Here is a 21,596-nt window from a genome sequence, read left to right as displayed (position 1 = left end):
TATATACTATGGGGGGCTGCATTATATTCTATGGGGGAGGCTGTCTGATATACTCTGGGGTGGCTGCATTATACTCAGCAAATTTAGATGTAAGGCTACTTTCACACTTGCGTCGGTACGGGGCCGTCGCAAACCTTCGGCCAGACGTACCGACGGACGTTATGCTAACTTTAGCACAACGTGGGCAGCGGATGCAGTTTTACAACGCATCCGCTGCCCATTGTGATGAGCGTGGATGAGGGGGTGGAGTTCCAGCCACGCATGCGCGGTCGGAAATGGCAGACACGTCGCACAAAAAAAGTTACATTGAACTTTTTTTTGTGCGTTGTGTCCGCCAAAACATGACGGATACGTTGCTAATACAAGTCTATGGGTACAAAACGCATCCTGCGAGCACATTTGCAGGATCGGTTTTTTTTCGCCGGATCTTTTTTTTCTGCCGGATCTTTTTTTTTCCGCCGTATCCGTTTTTTACCACCTGATCGTTTTTTTCCGCCAGATCCGTTTTTTTCTCATAGAGTTGTATTAGCGCCGGAGTGCGTCTGATGGCCACACGTTTCATCCGTTTTTTGCTAGATCAGTCGCTGTGCATTTTTTCAACGTACCAAAAAACCGTTCCTCTGTATGTGTTTTCCGTCCGGTGGAAACAGCTTTTTTGACGGATCCTGCAAAAACGGATTAAACGTGTGGCCACCAGGCGCAATGCGGTGCTAATACAACTCTATGAGAAAAACAGATCTGGCGGAGAAAAAAAACATTCGGTGGAATAAAATGGATCCGGCGGAAAAAAACGGATCCGGTTGAAAAAAACGGATCTGGCGGAAAAAACGATCCGGTGCAAATAAACGGATCCTGCAAATGTGCTCGCAGGATGCGTTTTACCCATAGACTTGTATTAGCGACGGATCGTGACGGATGGCCAGACATCGCCTCCGTCGTGCTACGGATCCGTCGTGTTTAAGCGGACCGTCGGCACAATAAAAGCTCAATTGAAAATTTTTTTGGCCGGCTCGCCCGCCATTTTCTACCGCGCATTTGCGGCAGAAACTCCGCCTCCCCGCACTTCAGAATGGGCAGCGGATGCGTTGAAAAACTGCATCCGCTGCCCACGTCGTGCACAAATTTCACAACGTGCGTCGGTACGTCGGCCCGACGCATAGCGATGGACCCGTACTGACGCAAGAGTGAAAGAGGCCTTAATGAGCGATGAATTTAAAAAGAAAAAAAAAAAGCGGAAAAAAAACGGCGTGGGCTCCCGCGCAATTTTCTGTGCCAGAGGGGGAAAGCCGACGGCCGGGGCCAATATCTGTAGCCTGCTATGAATATCAACCCGCATATTCTTCATTTAACCATACTTACAGTGAGACTAGGGACTATTTTCTCACAGGGGCGTAGGAATACCTTGTGAGGAATACATGATGGAAGGATACCTTCCATCATTGTGTTCCTGGAGCCCCTGGAGAGTGGTCGCATCAACTGATGCTCCTGCTCTCCACGTCGTGGGACACTCGTTTTAATTGGATTTCTGCGGACAGGGAGTATATTGTTTGTTTATTATTTTAATATTTTTTACAGGTGACAATGGCTTCGGGGAACAAAGTGACAAGTGATGGTGAGTATGTACTCTATGTTATATGTACTGTATGTCTGTAGTATGTATGTATGTACTGTATGTCGCATGTCGTTGCATGGTGCATGTCGCCGCATGTTGCATGTCGTCGCATGGTGCATGTTGTCGCATGGTGCATGTCACATGGTGCATGTTGCCGCATGGTGCATGTAGCATGGTGCATGTCGTCGCATGGTGCATGTCACATGGTGCATGTCGCATGTCGTCGCATGGTGCATGTCGTCGCATGTAGCATGTCGCATGGTGCATGCAGCATGTCGCCGCATGGTGCATGTCACATGGTGCATGTCGCATGTCGTCGCATGGTGCATGTCGTCGCATGCAGCATGTCGTCGCATGGTGCATGTCGCCGCATGGTGCATGTCGGCGCATTGTGCATTTCACATGGTGCATGTCGCATGTCGCCGCATGGTGCATGTCGTCGCATGGTGCATGTCGCATGTCGTCGCATGGTGCATGTCACATGGTGCATGTCGTCGCATGTAGCATGTCGCATGGTGCATGCAGCATGTCGCCGCATGGTGCATGTCACATGGTGCATGTCGCCACATGGTGCATGTCGTCGCATGCAGCATGTCGTCGCATGGTGCATGTTGTCGCATGGTGCATGTCACATGGTGCATGTCGCCGCATGGTGCATGTCACATGGTGCATGTCGCCGCATGGTGCATGTCACATGGTGCATGTTGTCGCATGCAGCATGTCGTCGCATGGTGCATGTTGCATGTCGTCGCATGGTGCATGCAGCATGTCGTCGCATGGTGCATGTCGTCGCATGGTGCATGTCGCATGTCGTCACATGGTGCATGTCGTCGAATGTCGCATGGTGCATGTCGTCGCATGGTGCGTGTTGTATGTATGTACTGTGTATGTTTTTTTTTTTACATTCAACACATTAGCCGGATGATGGGACTACTACTGTCCCATCATTGGCTAATGTGTCACTTACTGTCAGTGTAGCAGGCAGAGCCCGATGGGACTTGTAGTCCCATCGGACGATGCCTGCACACACAGCGCCGGCACGCACACACACAGCGCCGGCACGCGCACACACACACAGCGCCGGCACACACACATCGCCGGCAGGCACACACACACACAGCGCCGGCACGCACACACAGCGCCGGCACGCACACACACACACATCGCCGGCACACACACACACGCCGGCGGGCAGACCACCGCACACGCCGGCACACACACACACGCCGGCGGGCAGACCCCCGCACACGCCGGCGGGCAGACCCCCGCACACGCCGGCACACACACACGCCGGCGGGCAGACCCCCGCACACGCCGGCGGGCAGGCACTCGCACACGCTGGCGGGCAGACCCCCGCACACGCCGGCGGGCAGAACCCCGCACACGCCGGCACACACACACACAGCGCCGGCACGCGCACACACACACAGCGCCGGCACACACACACAGCGCCGGCACGCACACACACAGCGCCGGCACGCACACACACAGCGCCGGCACGCACACACAGCGCCGGCACGCACACACACACACATCGCCGGCACACACACACACGCCGGCGGGCAGACCACCGCACACGCCGGCACACACACACACGCCGGCGGGCAGACCCCCGCACACGCCGGCGGGCAGACCCCCGCACACGCCGGCACACACACACGCCGGCGGGCAGACCCCCGCACACGCCGGCGGGCAGGCACCCGCCCACGCTGGCGGGCAGACCCCCGCACACGCCAGCGGGCAGAACCCCGCACACGCCGGCGGGCAGGCACCCGCAAACGCCGGCGGGCAGACCCCCGCACACGCCGGCGAGCAGACCACCGCACACGCCGGCACACACACACACGCCGGCGGGCAGACCCCCGCACACGCCGGTGGGCAGACCCCCGCACACGCCGGCACACACACACACGCCGGCGGGCAGACCCCCGCACACGCCGGCGGGCAGGCACCCGCACACGCCGGCGGGCAGACCCCCGCACACGCCGGCGGGCAGAGCCCCGCACACGCCGGCGGGCAGACACCGGCGCCGGTCCACAAAAACACCGGCGCCGGTGGGCAGATCCCCGGCGACCGCAGCACAGCCCCGCCCGCAGATCCTAGCAGCAGTGAGCACACAGAGCCCCACCCGCCCCCAGCACAGCCCCGCAGGCAGCCCCCCAGCACCGCCCACAGCCCAGTCACTCTTGCTGAGTGACTGCTGACTGTGGGGGCTGGTCACGCCTGCTGCTGACGTCACGTCAATTTCTAGAGTCTGGAAATTGACGTGACGTCGGCGGAAATGAGCGGCGGCTGCAGTCTGGGGTCATGTGACCCGGACTCAGCAGCCGGGATAGCGCCGCTCACAGGTGAAAACGGCAACGCAAGGTATTTGCACAATTTATTAGGGGCCCCGGGGGGGTACATTGGGGGGTTAATTGAAAGTAGTGGACAACCCCTTTAATAATCGGGCTAGTTCGGCTACTTTGGTTTCGCCTTTCTTTTATAATTTTGGTTTTCATCCTCGTTTTTCTTCTGGGCAGGTTGAGCCTTCTGACTGTCCTGGTGTGGATTCTGTGGTTGACAGGTTGCAGCAGATTTGGGCTCATGTGGTGGACAATTTGGTGTTGTCTCAGGAGGAGGCTCAACGTTTTGCTAACCGTCGTCGGTGTGTTGGTTCCCGGCTTCGGGTTGGGGATCTGGTCTGGTTGTCTTCCCGTCATGTTCCTATGAAGGTTTCTTCCCCTAAGTTTATGCCTCGGTTTATTGGTCCTTATAAGATTTCTGAGATTATTAATCCAGTGTCTTTTCGTTTGGCGCTTCCGGCCTCTTTTGCTATCCATAATGTCTTCCATAGATCTTTATTGTGGAAATATGTGGTGCCCGTTGTTCCTTCTGTTGATCCTCCAGCCCCTGTGTTGGTTGATGGTGAGTTGGAGTATGTGGTTGAGAAGATTTTGGATTCTCATTTTCGAGGCGGAGGCTTCAGTACCTTGTCAAATGGAAGGGTTATGGCCAGGAGGATAATTCTTGGGTTTTTGCCTCTGATGTCCATGCTGCTGATTTGGTCCGTGCCTTTCATCTGGCTCATCCTGATCGTCCTGGAGGCCCTGGTGAGGGTTCGGTGACCCCTCCTCAAGGGGGGGGGTACTGTTGTGAATTTTGCTCTTGGGTTCCCTCCAGTGGTTGTAGGTGGGAATGCAGTTGTCTCTGAGTCACAGTCCTGGCCAGGTGTATCTGCTGATTGCTGTTCTGACTGGGATATTTAAGTGTGCAGGATTCATTAGCCCTTGCCAGTTGACAATGTTTCTTCTGAAGTGTTGGATCACTTTCTGGCTTCTCCTGCTCAGCTGTCAATTCAGCAAAGATAAGTGTCTGGTTTTTGTTCCTGTGGCACACATGCAGTGTGCTTATATTCTGTGCTATTCATTTGTTTTTCTCTTGTCCAGCTTAGACTGTGTCAGTGTTTTCTCGGTCTTGTTGGATTCTCTGGAGATGCAGATATACGCTCCACATCTTTAGTTAGATGGTGGATTTTTTGTATTTTCTGCTGTGGATATTTTTGAAAGAATTTTTAATACTGACCGCTTAGTATCCTGTCCTATCCTTTCCCATTTAGCTAGTGTGTGCCTCATTTGCTAAATCCAGTTTTCTGCCTACGTGTGTCTTTTCCTCTACTACTCACAGTCAATATTTGTGGGGGGCTGCCTATCCTTTGGGGTTCTGCTCTGAGGCAAGGTAGAAATTCCTATTTCCATCTATAGGGGTATTTAGTCCTCCGGCTGTGTCGAGGTGTCTAGGTTTTGTTAGGTACACCCCACGGCTACTTCTAGTTGCGGTGATAAGATCAGGGTTTGCGGTCAGTATAGTTACCACCTACTCCAGTGAAAGTTTTCATGCTGCTCCAAGGTCACCTGATCATAACAGTGACCAGAATCTGCAGAACTAATCATATGCTAAATAGTTGCAAGTAAGTATTAAATAGCCAAATGGTTGTCTATAGAATGATGGTAGTCTCAAGTTCAAAGCAGAAGTGGATAATGAGATATGGAGACTGAAAGTCAAAAATTCAAAACATCGTTACCCCTTTGCTCCTCACTGAATATTTATATATTATCGTTCTACATTTGCCTTATCTTGTAAATGATTTTGCCATTTTGTCATCCCCTTCTATTTTTTGTTCCATCCAATAAGGTCCAATATAATTGTAGTTCTCTGCTTAATATTATCTTCCATTTAGGGGCCAGTAAGCATTCCATTTAGGAGTCGATGGCATCTATCCTGGGGCATAAGTTATGCCGCATGACTGCGGCCCTGCTCATGTGACCTATGTGTGTGGTGCCGTATGTCACTGTAGACGTCCATCCCCCTGTGATGCCCTCTGGGACGCTGAAGGCTGTGACGTTGGTGCTTCATGTGCCAACCAATGGCACCCTTTTAGATACTTATGATGTTTGCTATAGGACCCTTGATTGGACAAAATTTAATACATAAGGGATGTGGGTTTTCCATGATGCCACTCCCCCAGAAATTGGCATGCCCACCAAAATGCGCATGGGGAAGTGGCACCATCGCTTGGCACAGGTACCCGTTTCATCATAGTCATCATACAATGTAAGTTTAGAACCTGATTATGTATTTTCATTATAAACCAACTTTCCCATATCAAAATACTAGGGGAAAAAGAGGCTAAAGCAAATAACCAATTTTAAAAAAATATATTTTTAATAAGAAATATTTAAAACACAGTATATATAAACAATGAGACCTCTTAGTGAGACAGCTGGGAGCAACATCAAAAGCGGAGAAAAAATAGTAGTAGAAGGCACAAGACTAACGGTACCAAATGACAGAACAGCCCATTAGTATCTCATAGTAGAAGGTATAGACCATATAATAAGCCATATGTAAAAAGTATACTGGAAACAAAGTTCCTATAGAGTAACGATGGCTATAAATATATATAAGAGCTCCATTCTAGATGATACCTGGGACTGAAATAAAGTGCACAATGCTAAAGATCCTGGACCGTGCCTGCAATTATCGCCGAAAAGAAGTGAACTTACATAAATGTAATCTCCAACCTGAGCGTGCTCCACAGCGACCCCGACAGCGCCGTTTTGCCTGACTGGCTTCCTCAAATAAGGGGTGTTTATTTAATCCCCAACAGTTGTAGGGGCAATGGCAGCCTTCACCTTCTGGATCAGCTTGGTGTTGCTTCATCATTCATTAGGATCATACCCTTTACTTATAAACTGTTCTTTCAGGAAATTTGCTTCTATAATATAATCCTTCATATTTGTGAAGTTATGCCGCACTAAGGTGAATTGTCCACTTGGGATCTTTATCAATCATGATAGTCAGTGACAGCTACAAGTCCAAAGGAAACTGTTAGAATCTACCTCATTCCTGTAGCTTTTGATCGCTATCAATTTTGATACACAAATATTGTAAGCTTCATAGATGTAACTCTCTCAGAGATGTAAGTGGGCATCAATTTTAAAAATTAGTCATTATTATAGATTTCACTAAAGAAATTCAAAAGGGAAGTCACTGAACCATGCCAAATAAAAATAACATTGCCAAAGAAATGATACCATAAAACCAGGTCACTCCATAATTGACCACCTTGGTGAATAACCGACTCTTCCCACAAACAGCCTACAGAGAAATTAGCATAGTTGGGCACACATTTGGTCCCCATTGCTGTGCCACATGTCTGTAAGCTGAAATAATTTTCATTAAAAAATACTTATGTACAGTATGAAGGGTATATATTATAATAATCTATTTGGATGGAATTATATTGGTCATCTTCACGGAGGAAAATTGGATAGATTCACAGGCTTCTTGCTGGTCGATAACATCAAGTTTCCCCAGGATGTTTATTATTCCATCCCACATTCTCTAATATTTTGTCTGTAAGGTATCCCGGTAAGTGCACATCCTCGTATTTGGATAAATTGGCTGTGAGACAGTGAATCCCTGATACTATTGGTGTTCCCGGGAAACTTGTCAGGCCTTTATGGATTTTTTGGAATATGATAGAACACCGCAAGTTTAGGAACATTACTAAAATTATTATCCTTTGCATTCAAAATTCTCAAATACATGTCACTTCTTACTAATGTACTTAGTGCACTGATAAATCCTTTACTAGGGTCATTTCAAAGGTTTTTTTTTATATGTACTGTTGTCTCCTGAAAAACGCAAAGATAACTCAAGGTAGAAGGAAGTATCCCTGACTACTATGCTCCCTCTTTATCTGCCGGACGAATGATTAAGTCCTTATTTCTTTGCAATTTTACAACTGCCTGCTTCACTTGATATTTTAGTTTATTGTAATCATATTTAGAATTATTGTTATTTTGCTTATCTCTGATACCGCCATAAATTGTATTAGAGTATTCATGAATTGGATTACCGTACATTTTGACTTCACCACGTTCCAGATTATGATGTAAATACTATATTTCCCCGATTTTCCTACATGGCAGATGCAAACGAGTCAGTATAACGTTGAAATCATCAACCATTAGAGGATAAATCACATTTTATTGGAGAAACCTCCCAGTGATAACATGATTTTTTCAAACCTAAACTCAAAATGTAAAACAGAGTTTCCAAACATTTTATAGGTTGTAAAGGTCTGAAAATGATAATTTGCTGAATTTGCAGAATTAAGAAGTCACATTAACAGGAAGTAAAAGCTTTTTCAATCAAAAACAGCTCAACAGACCAAGTAACATGTAACATAGGACCCCTTCTTTGATATCACCTTCACAATTCTTGCATCCATTGAACTTGTGAGTTTTTGGAGAGTTTCTGCTTGTATTTCTTTGCATGAAGTCAGAATAACCTCCCAGAGCTGCTGTTTTGATGTGAACTGCCTCCCACTCTCATAGATCTTGTGCTGGATGATCCTCCAAAGGTTCCCTATAGGGTTGAGGTCAGGGGAAGATGGTGGCCACACCATGAGTTTATCTCCTTTTTATGCCCATAGCAGCCAATCACTCACAGGTATTCTTTGCAGCATGAGATGGTGCATTGTCATGCATGAAGATGATTTTGTTACGGAATTGGCAATGTCTGCGAATTGAGATACTGATGTGGCTTTTATCCTAAGTCATATTGCACGACTCGTTAAAGGGTTGATTGTGACTTGTAGGATCGCTACTTCCAACAGGTGGCGCTATAGAGTTTAAGTCCTCTTTTTCTCAGAAGAGGCAATTTGCATATTTAATTTCCTAGAGCAGCATTGCATGGAGAATAAGCCTCCTTACCTTGACAAGCCAGCTGGTATGTCACTCTCCATAAGGAGAAACCTTACCCCTTAGACCCCAGTCCAGAGCCTCTCATCTAGCCAAATCAGTTCTCATGCTTCGCACTGACGAGGGCCAACAGTCCGAGACACCGTGTCTGTGAATTGAGTTACTGATTTGGCTTTTATCCTAAGTCATATTGCACGACTCGTTAAAGGGTTGATTGTGACTTGTAGGATCGCTACTTCCAACAGGTGGCGCTATAGAGTTTAAGTCCTCTTTTTCTCAGAAGAGGCAATTGGCATATTTGTTACGGATGGCATGGTTCTTCAGTTTCTACCATAGAAGAAAGTAGTCAGCCAGACACTCGATATACTTTGCCAAGGTCATTTTCACACCTTCGGGGACCCTAAACGGGCCTACCAGCTCCCTACCCATGATTCCGACTCATGACTCTGCCACCTCCTTTCTGACATCGCAGCCTTGTTGGGACATGGTGGCCATCTACCAACCATCCACTTCTTCATACATTTGTACCATTCAGGGTTGTTTGCTATTAATCAGTAAAGAAAAAAACTGTTTTAACCCCTTAATGACCACCGATATGTCGTTTTACTGACCTGACATATAAGAGACTAGCATCCAGAAACAGGGGACAATCTAGCAGCTGTTAGCTGTACACTATAGCTGACAACTTGCTGCATCAGCCATGATTAGTGTTGGTACAGTGTTGGTACTGACTATAGTTGTTTAACCCCTTTAAATGCTGCTGTCAATAAAGACTACAGCATCTAAATGGTTAACAGAGTGTGGAGGCTCCCTCTTTAACCCCATTGGCACCCTGAGATGATTGTGTGGTCCTGATGTTTGCCATGGCAATTCATGGCCAAATAGTGGCCTTACTTAGAGTCAGTAAGCCAAACCTCCAACTCCTCAATTTCCACGACACCAACTCCACCAAAATGGGCTTCCGACTCTGTCTCCATAGCCCTGACAGGGCCATAGAGTCAGTAAGCCAAAACTTCGACTCCTCAATTTCCATGACACCGACTCCACCAAAATGGGCTACAAACTCCAACTCCACGACTCCACAGCCCTGCTTAGCGTCTGTTGGCTAAAGTGACCTGTTCAGAAGTTAGCGACATTTAGATGGAAAAATACACTTTTCCATGCTTGTCATGTCACTTTGCATTAATTCTTGAAAATCACCAGAAGCGTAAATAAACTATCTGACAGCAGTTTTCAATATATTGGGGGGGTTCTGTTTTTAAAATGGTATCACTTTTGGAAGTTTTCCAAAATATAGGACCCCCAAAGTCACTTCAAACCTGAATAGGTCTTTCAAAAAAAATAAATGTTGGAAATTTCCTTGAAAAAAAATGATAAATGACTACTACATTTTTAAACCTCCTAAAAGGCTATCAAAATAAAATCACATTTTACAAATAGTGCTGATGTAAAGCAGACATGAGGGAAATGTTATTTATTAATGTTTTTGTGGTATGACTATCTGGATTAAAGGGATAATCATTAAAAGTTTGAAATTCACACTTTTTTTTTACATTTTTGTCAAATTTCTGATATTTTTATAACTAAACATAAGAAATATCGATCTAAATTTACCATGATCATATATTTTAATGTGCCACAAAAATACAATTTCAAAAACAGTGAGATTTGTTGAAGTGCTCCAGAGTTATTACTACATAAAGTAAAACTAGTCAGATTTCAAAAATCAGGCCCGGTCACTAAGGGGTTAAATGAGTCTTCATGTATGTTTGGGCAAACTGCAACTGTTTCTGGTTGTAAGTACTGTTAAGGGTGGCCAAATAATAGGTTTATGCACAACTGCAAGCGTCTAATGGATCCGAAACCTTGGAGGTTAGAGGGACTCCAGATGCACTAAAAGCTTCAAATACCTGTCAGTTACTTTGCAATGGTACTTTAGCAGCTGGGTTCGTAATCTGATTAATTTGTCTGGCAGAAGCCTTCCTCATCAAGCCTTTATCTGCACAAACCCATCTCTGCTCTGTGTCAGCCACAAATCTCTTCACAGTAAAATGGTCATGGTTATTGTATAGTATCTAATGTTTTCCTACCTTGTCCAAGGCATTGTAAAAATTGATGCTTTTTGGCAGCAGAGAGATCCATGAGTATTTGCAAAATAAAAAATTACATTTTTTTGGACACAAATCAAATTTGCATAATAATTTGGAACGTGGTGTATTGGTTAGAGAAGTTTGAGTGTGCATATACAGGGTGGGCCATGTATATGGATACACTTAAATAAAATGTGAATGGTTGGTGATATCAACTTCCTGTTTGTGGCACATTAGTATATGGGAGAGGGAAAACTTTTCAAGATGGGTGGTGACCATGGCGGCCATTTTGAAGTCGGCCATTTTGTCTCCAACTTTATTTTTTTCCAATCAGAAGAGGATCATGTGACACATCAAACTTATTGAGAATTTCACCTATTGCCCATTCTGCAAATTCAGTGCGCCGATCTGTCATCAGTCGAACATCCCTTCGGCAGATATTAGCTACTCACAAATGGCACCCTTACAAAATCCAGCTGCTGCAGCATTTCAACGAGGATGACCCAGATTGGCGCGCTGAATTTGCAGAATGGGCAAAACAAAAATTGGAGCAGGACCTTCAGTTTACACAGAACATTATGTGCAGTGATGAGGCAAACTTTTTTGGGTGGGCCATTTATATGGATACACCTAAATCAAATGGGAATGATGACAGTTTTCTTGCATAGGGTGTCTTGCATTGAAATCTGCTGCAATGACCCGGGTACTGCGTTCACCAGACATCAACACAATTTCTATCAGCTCCTCACAAGTTTACCTCTGCGACATGTCAATGGCTGTAAACAAAGAAAAACTTGTAAATAACTCATGAAAGAATAAAGTTACGTTAAAACCAAGCACACCATTGTTTGTCTTGTGAAATTCTCAATACGTTTCATGTGTCACATGACCCTCTCCACATTGGAAAAAATAAAGTTGGATCTTTATGGCCAACTTCAAAATGGCCGCCATGGTCACCGTCCATCTTAAAAAGTTTTCCCCCTCCCATATACTAATGTGACACAAACAGGAAGTTGATATCACCAACCATTTAGGTGTATCCATATTCATAGCCCACCCAGTACATCTAATATATAAAGCTGAATGTGTGTGTGTGTATGTGTGTGTGTGTGTGTATGTCCGGGATTGGCATCTGTACCGTCACAGATACAGCCACAAAATTTTGCACAGTCACACGTCTGGACCCCGAGAGCGTCATAGGCTATGTTGTGAGGCAAAATTTTAATCCCGCGCTTTCCAATTCACCAAACAATTTTGCCCCTATCTACGTAATGGGGAAAAAGTGAAAGGAAAAGTGTTGGAGGCAAATTGACAGCTGCCAGATGTGAACAAGGGGGACTTAAAGAATGAGAGCGATGGCGCCAAAGAGTGTATACCGTACAGTTGCTAAGGTAGGGCCCCGACATGGGATACTCACCACACACACCGGGATATGAACACACACACAAAATGTGCCACACACTACCACGTGCTTCAAGCCTTGAACACATATACAACCCTCAGCACACATTTCACCACACATACACCAACCTCGCCACATAAAAGTCGAAACACAAAAGTCACAGCTCAAAACTCGCCACGCGGAAAATTCGCCACATGCAAAACTCACCACATGCAAAACTAGACTCACGCAAAACAAGCCACATGTGCAAAACTCACCTCATGGAAAACTTGCCACACGCAAAACTTGCACATGTGGAAAAATTGCCACATGCACAAAGGTTGCAACACATGCAAAAGTTGCCTCACACAAAACTTGCACATACTCAAAACGCACCACACATAAAACTCGCCACGCGCAAAACTCGCCATGCGCAAAACTTGCTGCACGCAACTTGCTACACTAACCTGTCACATGCAACTCGACACACAAAAAGGTGCTACACGCATGTCGCCACACAAAACTCATCTCACAAAAGTCGCTACATGCATGTCGACACATGGAACTCGCCCTAAAACACACACAAGTCTGGTATTATCCTTCAAAAATAAAAATCTGATTAATAAGCAGACAAACTACAAGAGCAACAAATGTACCATATAGGAAATACGGCAGCTGTCAGTCACATGACCTGTCTATTATATGTATGTGTGAGCTAATATATACTGCCAGGGGGGAGGGCTTCCTGTTGGCTGGGGATTTAGCTTACAAATACTGAGGTAAAAATACTGACCAAATAACGTGTGAATGAGGTCTAATACAGGAGGCGATGACATACAGGTACATACTATATACAGGGGAGATGACACACAGGTATATACTATATACAGGAGCAGATGACACACAGGTATATACTATATACAGGAGCAGATGACACAGGTATATACAGGAGGAGATGACACACACATATTTACTATATACAGGAGGAGATGACACACAGGTATATACTATATATAGGAGGAGATGACACACACATATTTACTATATACAGCAGGAGATGACACACAGGTATATATTATATACAGGAGCAGATGACACACGTATATACTATATACAGGAGGAGATGACTTACAGGTATATACTATATATAGGAGGAGATGACATACAGGTATATACTATATACAGGAGGAGATGACACACGTATATACTATATACAGTAGGAGCTGACATACAGGTATATACTATATAAAAGAGATGACACATAGGTATATAGAGGAGGAGATGACATACAGCAGGTATATACTATATACAGGGGATATGACATACAGGTATATACAGGAGATGATATACAGGTATATACTATATATAGGAGGAGATGACATACAGGTATATACTATATACAGAAGAAATGACATACAGGTATATACTATATACAGGAGGAGATGACACATAGGTATATATATACGATATACAGGAGGGATGACATACAGCAGGTATACACTATTTACAGGGGAGATGACATACAGGTATATACTATATACAGGGGAGATGACATACAGATATATACATATACAGGAGATGACATACAGGTGTATACTATATATAAGGGAGATGACAAACGTATATACTTAGGTGAAAATGAGAGGTGTGTGGTGAAAATGAGAGGTGTGAGGTGAAAATGAAAAGGTGTGAGTGCAAAATGAGAGGAGAGAGGGAAAATAGGTGAGTGATTGGAAAATGACAGAAGTGAGGTCGAAATGACAAGTGTGAGGGGGGAATGAGAGGAGTGAGGGGGAAAATGAGAGGTGTGAGGGAGAAAATGAGAGATGTGACGGGGAAAATGAGAGGCGTGATGGGAAAATAAGAGAAGTGAGGTGCTATAACTAACCACAGATATTTAATATGCCCAGGCAACGCTGGGCTCTTCAGCTAGTACATACATATAACTCTTGAAGTAGTGATAGTTACCCTTTTATGTGTGTGGTCACTACAGGGGCAGACATACCATTGCTGCACAGGGGCTCAAAAGGTAAGCGGGCCTATCTCTACCTCCAAAGCAGGTGCAACTTTGCATTTTTAGGAGCTCTTGGGCTGCAAAGGTCCTCTATATTGTTCTTGCCCTTTTCCGTCTGTGTCCTCCAGGGGGTTACCATCCACATTATTTCTCTTCATTTTTCAGGGCTGGTTTCTGTATATATTGTTTGATGTCAATAAATGCATCAAAATTATTGTTTTTATTTGATGGGTTAAATGTAATTCCTCTCTCGTGTCTCAAGTTGTACGTATGGATATTATTATTAATTTATATAGCACCACTAATTCCATGGTGCTGTACATGAGAAGGGGTTACATCAAAATACGAATATCACTTACAGTAAACAAAACTAACAATCACAGACTGATACAGAGGGAGGAGGACCCTGCCCTTGCGGGCTTACATTCTACAGGATTATGGGGAAGGAAACAGTAGGTCGGGGGTTGCAGTAGCTCCGATGGTGTTGAGGTGGCCGTGTGTCATTACAGGCTGTAAGCTTCTTTGAAGAGATGGGTTTTCAGGTTTCTTTTGAAGGATCCAAATGTGGTGGATAACCGGACGTGTTGGGGCACAGAATTTAAGAGGATGGGGGATATTTGGGAGAAGTCTTGGAGGCGATTGGGTGAGGAGCGAATAAGCGTGGAGGAGAGAAGGAGGTCTTGGGAGGGCTGGAGATTATGTGAGGGAAATATTGAGAGATTACTTCGGAAATGTATGGAGAAGAAAGGTTATGGATGGCTTTGTAGGTCAGTGTTAGTAGTTTAAACTGGATACGCTGGGAAATTGGGAGGCAGTGAAGGGATTTGCAAAGAGGGGAAACAGGAGTGTAGTGAGGAGAGAGATTAATTAGTCGGGCAGCAGAGTTAAGAACAGACTGGAGGGGTGTGAGAGTCTTAGAAGGTAGGCCACAGAGGAGGATGTTGCAGTAGTCAAGGCGGGAGATGATTAGGGCATACACAAGCATTTTGGTAGAGTGAGAGTTGAGGAAAGGACAGAACAGAGTCCAGGGTTACTCCGAGGCAGCGGATATTTGGGACAGGGGAAAGTGTGATTTCATTCATTTTGATAGATAGATCAGGTAGGGAAGATATGCGAGATGGAGGAAAGATAATTAGTTCAGATTTGTCCACATTGAGATTGTGGAAGCAAGAGGAGAAGAAGGAGGATATGGCTGATAGACACTCTGGGATTCTGGAGAGCAGAGAGGTGACATCTGGGCCAGAGAGGTAGATCTGAGTGCTATCAGCATATAGATGGTACTGGAAGCCATAGGACCTTATGAGTTGTCCAAGGCCGAGTGTATAGTGTGAGGCTGTGGCCTCTGATACAGCTAGGGGGCGCTGTTTGTTCTCCCCAGAATGTGCATGCAGACGGATGAAGTCCATAGGTGTGCATGAGAGTCACGGATCTCCGGTCTGGGTTTTCCAGGTGGCTGAAGGCCACAGGTTTGTGTGTGTTTAAAAGCCCTGCAGTAAGGGGTATGGGTGTGTCAGGTGTCTTGCCAGGAGAGGCCAGGTGTGCGTCAGTGTCAGTCTGGTGTGTGCTGGTCTGCCGAGTGCATGGAGGCAGAGGCCAGCAGAGCCAGCACCCAGGGCAGCTGAATAGCCTGGCACCAGCAGCGTACACAGAGATGCAAGTCGTCCATGGTACTGGTCTTGGATGTGGACAGTTCTGTGCCCGGAGGTGGATGTCCTGTACCCGAAGGAGTCGGATGTGGACAGTCCTGTGCCCAGAGGTGGATGTCCTGTACCCGAAAGAGTACTAGCATGTGCAACGATTGCAAATAGGTGGATATGGTGCCCGGCTGCTATCCGGAGGATATCCTGAACTGTGGACGACTGTGTGAGTAAAGAGTCTGTAAAGAGACTGATACAGCGATGCAGGACACCCACGAGAACTAGTCAGAGAAGGGCTGGCATGTGTAGTGTCTGCAACATATGAGGCTGTGTGTATGGAGACGTATAGAGACTGTGAGATGGCATGCGATCGCCCAGGGAAACTGGACAAGGGAAGTCTGGCCTGTTTAGGGACTGCAAATCTAAAGCCATGTGATATGTATTGCTTTGAACTGGTGTAAACTGGTCACTGATAATATCCACTGAAGTTATAGTTGGATCGCCCCCAGACACAGGGCCACACGTTTCGGTACCGGGCCTCTCTGGTTCGGTTCTGAGGCTGTCACGGTGGCTAGACCCGGTCCGCGACCCTGCTAAGGGGCATCCAATGGAAGCAGTAAAGCAGTCTGTCAGTGGTTCGTGACGCCACCTGTGGTGTTCGGTCAGGATGACCGACGCTGCTATGGGGTCCACTGGGGTGATGGAATGGCAGCTGGATGGTATACCTTCCCACAGGTGAAGTATGCCCCCAGGGCTTCCCAGTAAGGTGGATGGTGATGGTGTGAGGTACAGTCAATAACGAGGACACAAGGTTGCAGTCTCTTTACCTCTTTACTGAAGGCTTCAGGATCCTCTATCCAGAGTACGTTTAACAGGGCTCTCAGAGACCGGCCGGTCCGATGGGCACATCCAGAGTTTCTTTCACAGATGGAAATCGTTGCCTACCAATAGCGCCTGTGTGTTGTAGTCCTATCCTGCTGAGCATTCGGAATAGTCCTCACAACTGCTGTTCTCGTTCGTTCGTTCTCCACAGCTCTCTCTCTCTCTTTCTTTGGTTCCAGATGTTACTAGTTTCTAACGTCCCCCAGGTATATTATGGCTAGGACGCCACCCGTATGACGGGAAGGCTTGGAGGTCTTCCGGGACCCTAGAGATGCCCCTCTCCCAATGTTGCCCCCTATGTCTTCGTAGGTGTAGTAAGGTAGACAGCCAACCTATGATTAACTGTCCAGCGGAGTTTGAAGTAAGGCCTGAAGTCAGTTACTCCTACGGTGTTCCGGCCACCGACTACGCGTCTCAGTAAGATGTTGCCTCTCTCTCTCGGCACGACTCTTACTGGCTCTCCTTTGTGCTTGATCTCGTTTACACGGTTCCACAATATCCTTCCCTTCGTGTCTCTTTCTTAGGATACCGCCGCAGGGTGTGCAGGCGCGGTTCTGTTACGTTCTGTTCTGTTCGCTAGGCACCTGTCAGGTTCCCACGCCCGACGGGGGCCCCCCTGTGCCTTCTCCCTGCAACACCCCCTGCCACGGGATGTTGCCTGGTTCCAACCCAGTCAGCTTCTGACTAACTTCCTCCCCAGCCCCTCGTTTTACCAGTGTGAGGAGTGGCCCAATAAATAAAGCCTTTTTCTCCCCCTAGTGGCCGGAGTGTGAAGTGTAATGTGTTCTAGTGATACCTGGTCAGGAGAACTCCTTAGTGCCATCAGACGTACCGCTACTCCCCTTAGCGGCAGAGTGCCATACTGCAACGACCAGGTCTCTGGGGTGCTGCACTTGCATTTATGTAAATTGGATTTTAATGCTGTGAAGAAACACATTAAAAGAGACTTTTGTGTTTGAATTTGTGGGTCACTGCCTCTTCACTGCGTACGATGCTACTGCAGCTTTACAATAGATTGAGAAGAGTAAGGGCCCAAGGACAGAGCCTTGAGGGACACCAACAGAAAGGGGGCGAGATGAAGAGGTAGTATGGGAGTAGGAAACGCTAAATGTGCGGTTGGTAAGGTATGAGGAGATCCAAGATAGGGTGATGTCTTTAAACATAAGGATGAATGACCTCAGGGAGATCAAAACATCCAACACCGCGGAGACATCACGTGTTTCTCAACGCAGTGATCCAGAACACTGCCCCCATCCCTTATGGGAAATATGCAAATGTATGTAGAAAAGCCGCGGAGACACCATCACGTGTTTCTCAACGCAAGCAATAAATAGCCAGGTCTTTCACCGGGAAAGAACAACCAAGGGAAGGGCAGCATCCAAAATGGAAAACCACCTTTGCCAAAACATGGTATCCATCCACAGACAGCTGTTTCGGGGTATTTGCCCCTTACCAGTGTGGAGTAGGAAACTGGCTATTAGGAGCAGTGTCTAAAAAGAGGACTATAAACATAAGGATGAATGACCTCGGGGAGATCAAAACATCCAACACCGCAGAGACACCATCACGTGTTTCTCAACGCAGTGATCCAGAACACTGCCCCATCCCTTATGGGAAATATGCAAATGCATGTAGAAAAGCCGCGGAGACACCATCACGTGTTTCCCAACGCAAGCAATAGATAGCCAGGTCTTTCACCGGGAAGGAACAACCAAGGGAAGGGCAGCATCCAAAAAGGAAAACCACCTATGCCAAAACATGGTATCCATCCACAGACAGCTGTTTCGGGGTGAGGTCTTTGACCCCAAAGGAAGAGAGGATCTGTAGTAGGAGGCAATGGTCAACTGTGTCGAAGGCAGAGGACATGTCTAGAAGGAGGAGTATAGAGAATTGTCTGTTAGCTTTGGCTGTGAGTAAGTCATTAGTAATTTTGGTCAGGGCAGTCTCAGTGGAATGGTGGGGACGGAAGCCAGATTGTAGGTTGTCAAAGAGAGAGTTAGATGCAAAGTGAGAGGAAAGTTCAGCATGGAGGTGCTGCTCAAGGAGTTTGGATGCAAATGAGAGCAAAGATATGGGGCGATAGCTGGACATAGCGCTTGGGTCAAGGGATGGCTTTTTGAGGATAGGTGTGATTGTGGCATGTCTGAAAGCAGTGGGCAAGGTACCAGAAGGTAGTGATAGGTTGAAGAGATGGGTTAGGAATGGGATTAGTGTGGTGGTGAGGTTGGGGAGGAGGTGGGATGGGGTCAAGTGCACAAGTGGTGAGGTGTGATTTGGAGAGAAGATGAGCAAGCTGTCCTTCAGTGATTTTGGGGAGGGAAGTTATGGGGTTTGGGCATTGGTCTGGTATACAAAAGGGTTGTGGTGGTTTTATGACAATATTTGCCTTGTTTGGTCGATCTTATTTTTGAGGTGCATGGCAAAGTCCTCGGCAATGATTAGGGAACTCGGAGGGGGCAGTGGTGGGCGGAGGAGGGAGTTAAAAGTGTTGAACAACCGTTTGGGGTTGTGGGATAAGGAAGATACCAGGGTTGTGAAGTAGGCCTGTTTAGCAGAGGTGAGAGCTGATTTGAATGCGAGTGTTGCTTGTTGAGTGCAGTGAAATAATCTTGCGAATGTGTTTTCTTCCAATGCCGTTCTGCAATTCTGGATACTTTTTTTTAAATTCGTTTATTAGTAACAAAATCAATTGCGTTACATACAATGTACATTTAAGTTATGAAACATAGCATATAGCATATAAAGTGTACACATTAAACATGGAGTAAAAGGTACCGTACTTCAACCCACAGTCAGTGTTATCTTGTATTTATTACGAATAATAACTTTGTAGTAACACATGTATTACATAAGCAATTCTGGATACTTGCCGAAGCTTTTTAGTGATGTTATTGTGCCAGGGTTGTCTATTGGTTCGTCGCACTCTGCTATGCATGACAGGGGCGACCGTGTCAATAGCTGATGCAAGAGTAGCATTGTAGAAAGCAGTGGCAGTGTCTGTGTCGTGGAGTGAGGATATGGATGCCAGTGGTAGGATAGAGTCAGAGAGTGTGTGGGTGTCTAGGTGTGCGAGGTTCCTGCGTGGGTGCGCATGTTGCTGGACATGGTTGACAGGTGAGGAGGACAGGGATGAGAAAGTGAGTAGATGGTGGTCAGATACAGGGAGACGGGAGGTTGTGAAGTTGGATAGGGAGGAAAAGCAGGTGAAGACAAGGTCTAATGTGCGTCCGTCTGTGTGGGTGGCTGAGGGGGACCACTGAGTAAGTCCAAAGGATAAAGTAAGGGACAGGAGTTTGGATGCTGCTGACTGGTGGGTGTCAATGGGGATGTTGAAATCACCCATGATGATGGTGAGAAAGTCAGCAAAGAGAAAGTGAAGGAGCCAGGTGGAGAATTGGTCAATAAAGGCAGTGGTCGGGCCCGGAGGTCGGTGTATGACGGCCAATTGGAGGTTGTAGGGGGGAGTAGAGGCGGACAGTGTGGACTTCAAAAGAAGGTAGGATAAGGGAGGGTAGAGGTGGGATTGGGTTAAAGGTACAGTTGGAAGAAAGGAGAAGGCCCACTCCTCCACCATGTTTATTGCCAGGGTGAGGAATGTGGGTGAAGTGGAGGCCACCGTAGCATAGTGCAGCGGGGGAGGCTGTGTCAGAGGATGTCAGCCATGTTTCGGTGATGCCCAGAAAGAAAAGATTACGAGAGGTAAGAAGGTCATGAATCACATGGAGTTTATTGCAGATGGAGCGGGCATTCCATGGTGACCCAGAGAGAGGGTGCAGGGGGGTGGGCGTCATGGGCACGGATTTGAGGTGGGCAAGATTTCGGGTGTTTATATTGGGTTGGGAGCAATAGGAGGGGGTAGTAATGGGAGGTATGAGCTGTGAGGGTCCAGGATTGGGAGATATGTCTCCAGCAGTGAGGAGAAGCAGAGAGAGACAGAGCAGGTGGGAGAAGGAGAGTGGGCGGCTTGTTTTGTGTTTTATTAGGAGAGATCTGAGGTTGAGGAGCAGGTCAGCAGAGAAAGTCAGGTAGGGAGGCAAGAGGGAAGGAGAGATTATTACTTGGTTAGAGGGTGCTGGGGTTTGGGGATAGCGAAGGAGGCTGAGGAGTATTGGAGCCAAAACTGTTAGAGCGTATGTCAGCATGAGGAGTAAGTGTGCTGGAAAGGGAAAGAAATTTAGTACATTTATTAATAGTGGTTAGTCTTACCTTCTGTTCACGTCTGGCTCATTTCTGGCATATTTCTGCTGTCATATTTGCTGTTATCCTTCTAGAGACAGACCACGGTCCAGACAGACCTGTGTCTCTGAATTTATAACAGGCTAAGTGCTCATGAAATAGGCCAGGTGTGATCAGGAGGGAGGGGCAGCAGGGAGACTGGTCACAGACACAGGAGGGGAGTAATTAGAAGTCAGAAGGGAAAATGCAAGGGAAAATAGATCCAAATGGAAAAAATGGAAAGATAAAGCCAAACTGTGTATTGGCATCAAGGAATTAATATGAGAAAACATGCAGGGGATAAAAAAAAAAAAAGAAACAGTAGTAGCAGCCGGCAGACCTATCAGGAATAGCGGGGTGAGGAAGATCAGGAAAGTTGGGTGATGGGATTGGGGGTGCAGCCAGCGGATATAGCTGAGGATGAAGCAGATCGATTGTCAGATTGATATCAATAACGAAGCATAGTAATAATAATAATGAAGCATCTATAGCAGGGGGTTATGTTTCTGGCATAT

This window comes from Ranitomeya imitator, chromosome 2 (genome assembly GCF_032444005.1).
Source record: "Ranitomeya imitator isolate aRanImi1 chromosome 2, aRanImi1.pri, whole genome shotgun sequence".
NCBI classification, from domain to species: Eukaryota; Metazoa; Chordata; class Amphibia; order Anura; family Dendrobatidae; genus Ranitomeya; species Ranitomeya imitator.
Note: the sequence above shows the minus strand (reverse complement) of the source record.